Genomic DNA, 8,074 nt, shown 5'->3' on the forward strand with positions numbered 1-8,074 from the left:
GCTGATGTCTGTGCAGGCCTAGCACAGGGGCTGGCACACAGGTGGGGGTGAGCCCCGAGATCCCAGACCCCTTCCCTGGAGGACACAGGAGTGGTGGAAGGGACAGGAGGTTTTCCAGCCCCCGTATCCAGGAGCCTTGGCACAGGGACTCTGATCGGGGAGGGAAAGCAGTGAGAGCACTGCTTCCCAGAGAGCTCTGAAAGGGTGGGAGGACCAAAGGGGAAAGAAAATCACAAGCTCTCTTTGGGACTACCTGTAGGGTGAGCCAGGTTTCATGAGCAAGGAAAACCTCCACTTCATTTCCGGTCTCTCCATAAAGCCTGATGTTCCTCCTTTTGTGTTCCTCTGGGTTATAACAGGGTTAAACCCTATATTCCAGCCCGCAGCACAGGAAGGGGTCAGCCAGCAGGAGGTAACCCCTGGTGGAAAAGGAACAGAGAAGCTGCAAACACTGTCCAAAACAAACTTCTGTCACCTTACCACGTTGCCCTGGGCCTGCCCTATTTGCCGTCACCAGCAGGGGACAAAGAAAGGTTATGTGCAAAGGTACTTTGTGTTCCTGTGGCAGGCGGCCAGCGGGGAACTCTCATCACCTGGCTATGCTAGGGATTCCAGGGCATGCTCTAAACCACAGAGGAGGGCGGCCTCTGAATGCGGCAGGGTCCATGACAAAACAGGCCTGGGCGAACCTGCTATTCGTCTGCTATGAGACCTGGAGGGGACTCAGTCCTCCGGCCTTGGATCACAGGACTCCCCAAGGCTACAAGGGCCATTGGGGGTGGCAGAGTCCCAGCCAGCTTCCCAGCCAGCCTCCAGGATCACTGTCATCCGTGCTGCAGAGAGAACACAGAGATTAACAGTTACAGGCTTGGCCGGGCCGGGCGCTATGGCTCACACCTGTAATCCCAGTACTTTGGGAGGCAGAGGCAGGCAGATCACCTGAGGTCAGGAGTTCGAGACCAGCCTGGCTAACACAGTGACACCCCGTCTCTACTAAAATTACAAAAATTAGCCGGGCATGGTGGTGCGTGCCTGTAATCCAGCTGCTTGGGAGGCTGAGGCAGGAGAATCGCTTGAACTCAGGAGGCAGAGGTTGAAGTGAACAGAGATTGTGCCACTGCACTCCAGCCTGGGCAACACAGCAAGACTCCATCTTTAAAAAAAAAAGAGAGAGAGTCACAGGCTTTAGAATCAGCTGCACTCAGGGTCAACTTTCAACTCTGCCTCCTTCCTGCAGTGAGACCCAGGGCAAGCAATCAATTTCCTTTGAGCCTCAGTTTCCTCATCTGTGAAATGGGGCTAATCGTTGGGCCTGTTTTGAAGACGCCTGTGTTCTGACTCGTATACTGAGCACAGTGGCTGACTCAACTGTCAATGCCAGACATGCATAGCGACAATATAAATGTAATGATAATTCCTTCCAGAAATACCTGTTGAGCACCTGTGACAGGCCAGGCACTATGCAGGGTACTCTTGGAGATATGAAGGTGAGTAAGGCAAGTCCCACCCCTCCTGGAGGACATGCCCAGGAATGATTCTAAACAAACCTGAGAATGCTGAGTGATGGGAGGGGAGGCACGCAGAGGAGGTCAGCACAGGCATTCAGGGAACCCTTCCTGGAGGAGGCAGCACTTGAGCTGGGCCTGGGCGGGTGGCTAGGACTGTGGATGTGGGGAGGGGAGGAAGGACATGCCTACATGAAGGAAGTAGGGTGAAAGAGGTGTAAGTTTAAGGCACACAGAAGTTCCATGTGGCTGGAGTGCAGTGCCCAGTGAGGACATGGGGGATGGACAGCGTGCCAGGTGGGACAGAGCATCACTGTCCCCCAAATACACCGTCTGCCTCTGCCTTGCTGGGTGACCTTGAGCTGGGTACTCTGTGTCTCTGAGTCTCAGATTTCTCATTTGTGAAATTAAAGGTCTGGAGTGATCAATGGTTCACCACCTTTCCCCCAACAACTTCAGTTACTCCCTGCTTTTCTCCCCATTGTCTCGCACACATGCTGTGTCTTTGCATGAAGTCACTGAAGGTTTTGACAAAGGCTATGGATGATCAATCACAAGTCATGTGAACAAGCCCCCTGGCTTCAGTGTGGTGCTGGGTGGGAAGACAGGAGACCCCCATCATGAGCCAGGAGGGCCCTAGTGAGGCCTGGGCTGAGGAAGGTGAAGGAGAAAACACCATTAGGAACTGGAGCTTTGGCCTAGAGGTCCTGACAGGGGCTGAGGGGAGTTAAGGGTCAGAAGGCAGAGCCTGGGTGATTGATGGTCAGTTGTAAAGGTGGGGGGGTCCAGCCAGAGGGGCATCTCTTCCATCCCCAGAGGGAGAATAATGGGGTGGTTTAAACAGATTGAATTTGGCACCTCTAAGACATCATGGTGGAGTGTCCAGTCGGGAATGGATTTTTTTTTCTTTTTTGAGACGGAGTCTCACCCCAGGCTAGAGTGCAGTGGTGCGATCTCAGCTTACTGCAACCTCCGCCTCCTGGGTTCAAGTGATTCTCCTGCCTCAACCTCCTGAGTAGTTGGGACTACAGGTGCGTGCCACCACGCCCGGCTAACTTTTTTGTATTTTGTTTTTGTTTCTGTTTTAGTAGAGATGGGATTTCACCAGGTTGGCCAGGATGGTCTTGATCTCTTGACCTCATGGTCTCTCAAAGTGCTGGGATAATAGGTGTGAGCCACTGTGCCTGGCCCTTTTTTTTTTTTTTTTTTTTTTTTTTGAGACAGAGTCTCACTCTGTTGTTCAGGTTGGAGTGCAGTGGCGTGATCTTGGCTCACTGCAGCCTCTGCCTCCCAGGTTTAAGCGATTCTCCTGCCTGAGCCTCCCCAGTAGCTGGGGTTACAGGTGCCCATCACCTTCCCCAGCTAATTTTTTGTATTTTTAGTAGAGATGGGGTTTCACCATGTTGGCCAGGCTGATCTCGAACTCCTGGCCTCAGGTGATCCTCCTGCCTCAGCCTCCCAAAGTGCTGGAATTACAGGTGTGAGCCACCGTGCCCCCCTGGACTCTTAACCAGTCTTTCTCATCCATTGGAGAAATCCTAAGGTGCCTACAGCAGTGGTCCCTTCCCATTTCCACTGACAGTAGCTCTGAATTCCGGTGTTCATTGCGGGCTGGGCGGGCAGAGGCAGAAGGGTTTGTGATGGGAGCAGGGTTTTCCACCCTGGTCCTACTGGCCCTTTTCTATTCTGTACTGGTCTCTGATGGGGGCCAGGCATTGGTAGGTTGGACTGATGATGGGCCTAATGATTGACTAGTGTAGTCACCAATGGGACACACGTGGGCCTCCTAACCCAGCAATACAAGGGGTCTGGAAGATCACCTGTTCCTGGCTCCCCACGCCCCACCCCAGATCAGAAAAGAGCAGGGAGAAAGAGACCTGTTGCTGTTTTTTATCTTTCTAAAACCCTAACAGAAAATAGAACATTTATCTGTGAGAAGGGTTCATGGGCTTAACTAAAATGTCAAGTTTCATTGCTGGAATTATAATGAGGAACATGATAAATGTATATTTATTCAGTAATTACCAATTCAGGATTCTGTTTTGTATGAAACAAAACCAGGACATGCTGCTCAGAAGCTCTGATTAGTTTTGTTTCATACAAAATCAGCTCCTGGCCGGGCACGGTGGCTCATGCCTGTAATCCCAGCACTTTGGGAGGCCGAGGTAGGCAGATCATGAGGTCAGGAGTTTGAGACCAGCCTGGCTAACATGGGGAAACCCCATCTCTACTAACAATACAAAAATTAGCCGGGCGTGGTGGCAGGCACCTGTAATCCCAGCTACTTGGGAGGCTGAGGCAGGAGAATAGCTTGAACCTGGGAGGCAGATGTTGCAGTGAGCTGAGATCGCACCATTGCACTCCAGCCTGGGGGACAAGAGCGAGACTCCATCTAAAAAAAAAAATCAGCTCCTGAATTAGTAATTATTGGATAGGTGCTATTTGATGGCCCTACATTTTAAAAACAGAGAGACAGAGAGAGAGAAAGAAAGAGTGTGTGAGTGTGTGTGTGGCAGGGGAAGAGGTGCAGAGCTGGGGTAATAAAAACATAAAATGCTCTCATTTTACCAATGAGAAAACAGAAGTGCAGGGGGTAAGTGACCAGTTCAAGATCACACAATGAGGCAAGGTCACACAGCAGGGAGGGCCAGACCACAGACTGCCTAAGCCCCCAACCCTGGACTCTCCCTGGTGCTCTTTGCTGCTATGGTTTTTGGGGGTGGAGTGTGTGAGGGAAGCTGAAGAGTTAACAATGAATTCTGTACCTTCAGGCCATGGCCAGCAGCTGCCTGGGAGATAAGGGGAGGCGACCCCTGGGAACAAACAGCCTGTGGATTGGAGAGATTGAGCAAGGCCAGAAAAACAGGCGCAGGTGGCAACAGGGAAGGGGGTGGGGCGGGAGACAGAGCCAGAGCCAGAGGGAGCAGAGGAGGTTCCAGGGCTCCTGGGACCCGGAGGATCCCTGCTGCCAGAAGGTACTGGCTGGCCAGAACCCAGGGTGAGCAGAATCGGGTCCCAGGCTCCACCCTCTGCAAGCTTCTCTATGACCCCACAGGGGGTTACCTGGACCTTGAATTGCAGAACCAGAAGGGTCTGAAGGGAGCACCCAGGCCTCAGCTGGTTCTGGTCTGAGACTCAGGTCAGAGGCAGAGGCGATGCCCACACCTGGGAGGCTGGGTTGCCCTTGGACAAGGCACGGGCTGCAGCTGTTTAGGTTCCGCCACCCTCTCCCCTCCACTGTCCCCAAAGGCTGCCCAGCCCCCGCAGCAGTCAGTCCTTGGGTTTCACAGGCCCTGCCCTAGAGAGCTTTTCTTCAGAACCAGCCCCATTAGAAATCCCTCCCCCAGCGAATCACTGGGAGCTTGGGCTGGTGTGGGGAAAAGGGCACTGGGCTGAGAGGTGAAAGTCCGGGACTCAGACCCTGTCCTGTCACAGATGCCCTGACTCTCTCTAGGGGCTGTTAAAACCATCCCCATTCAGGGTAAAGGTCACTGGTGACACTCTGGGTTGGGGGAGCTGGGTGGGTACCTGGGCGCTGCTCCCATCCCCACACTCTGAGAGCTTGCTGTGTAGGCAGAGGCCCTGCCAGCCACAGGCTGCCGGGGCCGAGGCTGGGCTGGCTACGGGCTGGTCTCCTCCTCTTCCCCCAGCGGGGCTGTGGGGGCCTGCCCAGGCCCCTTGGTCCTGTGTTTGGGCAGCAAGCCAGCACCTGTGTGAGGGGTGGCCGGGCACCCTGCCCAGGACTGAGGAGAAGCTGCCCCCTGGGGACTGGGCCCAGGCCTTCTTGTTCAGCCAGAAATTCCAGCCTTTTAAGGATCAAGAGCCAGAGAAGGGCCTTTTCCAGGCTGCCAGCGAGCTGTTTTTCCAGCTTGGCAATCTCACCAGCGCCTTGAGGGAGGCCCCTCTGTTTGCCCGCACCTCGTAGGCCAGGCTCTCGGGAAGGAATTATTTCTTAAGTCAACTTTGTTGAGGTCTAACTTACGCACAATAAAATGTGCCCATTGTAGGTGCACTGTTGTATGTTTGCAAACCTACCACAATAACCAAGGTGGAGAACATTTCCGTCACCCTGAAAGGTTCCCTGTGGCCCCCTGTGAGTCAGTCACGCCCCTTCCCTGGCCCCAGGCAAGCACCAATCTGCTTTCTGTCCTGACAGATCAGATTTGCATGTTTCACATACATTACTATATAGTTTCTACTCTACTCTTACATCTGACTTTTCCTCTTCAGCCTAATGATTTCCAGATTCGTTCATATTGTTGTGTCTATCATAGTTCTTTCCTTGTTATTGCAGAGTAACACATTCCATTATATGGACATGTTACAGTTTGTGTGTCCGTTCACCTGTGTTTGGACATCTGGGTTATTTCCAGTTGGCAGCTATTATGAATAAAGCAGCTATGAACATTAGTATCTAAATCATCATGTGGATGCATGTGTTCATTTCTCTCACATTAGTAACTAGAAGAGGGATTGTTGGGTCACATGGTAAGCGTATGTTTCACTTTTAAAGAAACCACCCAAGTGTTTCCTAAAGTGGTTGTACCATTTTACAATGTATGGGTAGGACGGGATTTTGAATGCAGCCCTTCCCTCCCTGTTCCATATCCTGGCCTTTTCTCTTCCCCAGGGACTGAGCAAGGTTTTTTTTTTTTTGTAAGTTTGTATGGTGCTTTGGTTGTGGGGGGTGGTTCTTTGCTTCACCAGAAAACATTCTCCTGCCCCCTCAAAGTCCCTGCTCATGGATGAGGTTAAAGCGGCTATGCTGAGTAGGGAAGGGCTTAAGGATCTATTTATATGTGAATTTAAGCAGATACAGTGTTGGCTAAAATGCTATAATTATTTTCCTTTTGCTAGCTCTTCCCATCCTGTGAGAGTGTTTTTGTTTTATTTTTTAGATGGAGTCTCACTCTGTGGCTTAGGCTGGAGTGCAGTGATGCGATCTCTGCTCACTGCAACTTCTGCCTCCTGGGTTCAAGCAATTCTCCTGCCTCAGCCTCCTGAGTAGCTGGGACTACAGGTGCGCGCCACCACACCCAGGTAATTCTTGTATTTTTAGTAGAGACGGGGTTTCACCACATTGGTCAGGCCAGTCTCGAACTCCTCAGGTGATCCACACACCTCAGCCTCCCCAAGTGCTGGGATTACAGACGTGAGCCACGCGCCTGGCCAAGTGTGTTTTTAAACAGAGTTACTGCCATGCTGGCAGCCTCATCCTATTCCCCTGCCTGCTGCTCCCCCAGCCCCCATCAAAACTGTTTCTTCCGGAGGCCAAGGCAGCTGAGTTTCTTTTCCGGAGTCTTCGCTTTTCATTAGCACAGGCTGATAACTGGGGTAGGCACTGGAGCTGGAGAACTTCATATTTTTGCTGTCAGTGTCCCACCCCTGCTCTCACCTCCCTGTCTGACCCATTGTTCCACCTTGCCATTAGTCACCAGTGAGCTCCGGGCTTCACTAACTCAAGGGATGTAGCTGCCCAAAGACAAGGATTAAGCTTTCTTTTTATATTCAGACACATTGCAAGAAAGTACAGGCAGTAGAAAGGATCTACCCTTGGAGCAAGAGTTGAGGAAACCTAACAGGCTGGCACTGCACATCTGCTGAGCTAGTCCTTTTTCTACCAGTTTTAAAGTTTTTAGAGTGGGGCCAATAAATAACCTTTGTAGGATAAATTCAGATCTTCATTGTAAGACTCTCGGGATATAATTTCTCTAACACTTCAGGATACCTAAGAAACCATTCTCCCCTGCTTGGGGAATACCACTGCTCATGCCTGGAGTAGCAGTAGCTCACTTAGCTGGGTTCATCATGCTCCACCTTCTTCTTCCTCCTTCCTTCTTCTTCCTTCCTTCTTCCTTCTTTCTTCTTTCTTCTTCTTCTTTTTTTGAGACAAGGCCTCGCTCTATCGCCCAGGCTGGGGTGCAGTGGTGCTATCTCAGTGCACTGCAACCACTGGCTCCCGGGTTCAAGTGATTCTCCTGGCTCAGCCTCCCGAGTAGCTGGGACTACAGGCATGTACCACCATACCCAGGTAATTTTTGTATTTTTAGTAAAGATGGGGTTTCACCATGTTGGCCAGGCTAGTCTCAAACTCCTGACCTCAAGTGATCCATCTTCCTCAGCCTCCCAATGTGCTAGGATTACAGGCATGTGTCACCGCACCCAGTCATGTTCCACCTTCTTTAGAAGGCACTTGCTGGCAAGATCCTACCAGTCTCAGCATGTTTTAAACAGATGAAATTGCCCTGGACTATCAAAAGTTTGCCTGGGATGATAAACCTCTGACATTGCCCCAGTCTGAGCTATCAAAACAGTATTTAATCCCTGATTAAATATTGTTATTACTGCTATTTATTTTATTCAAAGACTGAAAAATAGCTGTGAGGTACTGAATTTGATACAGGTAGGAAGTCTTGTTAACTAACCCTTATTCCAAGTTGGCTTGAGCCAAACCTGTGCTGTCCAATATGGTAGCCACTAGCCACATGTGGCTATTTGAATTTAAATTACTTAAGTTAAAATTCAATACAATTAATTTAGTTCCTTCATTGCAATAGTCACATTTGAAA

At 50.9% G+C, this 8,074-nt stretch overlaps 1 long non-coding RNA gene across 1 annotated transcript; it reads right to left on the bottom strand.

Moving 5' to 3' along the window:
• Nucleotides 1-957: 957 nt before the first annotated feature.
• Nucleotides 958-4,664, bottom strand: LOC105472398 (uncharacterized). Its single transcript, XR_981558.2, has 4 exons — nucleotides 4,569-4,664; nucleotides 4,271-4,333; nucleotides 1,548-1,693; nucleotides 958-1,153 (listed from the first exon to the last, which is right to left on the bottom strand). It is a non-coding gene; the product is annotated as an uncharacterized lncRNA (long non-coding RNA).
• Between the last annotated feature and the right edge of the window lie 3,410 nt (nucleotides 4,665-8,074).

The sequence above is a fragment of the Macaca nemestrina genome, chromosome 17 (assembly GCF_043159975.1).
Source record: "Macaca nemestrina isolate mMacNem1 chromosome 17, mMacNem.hap1, whole genome shotgun sequence".
Taxonomy (NCBI): Eukaryota; Metazoa; Chordata; class Mammalia; order Primates; family Cercopithecidae; genus Macaca; species Macaca nemestrina.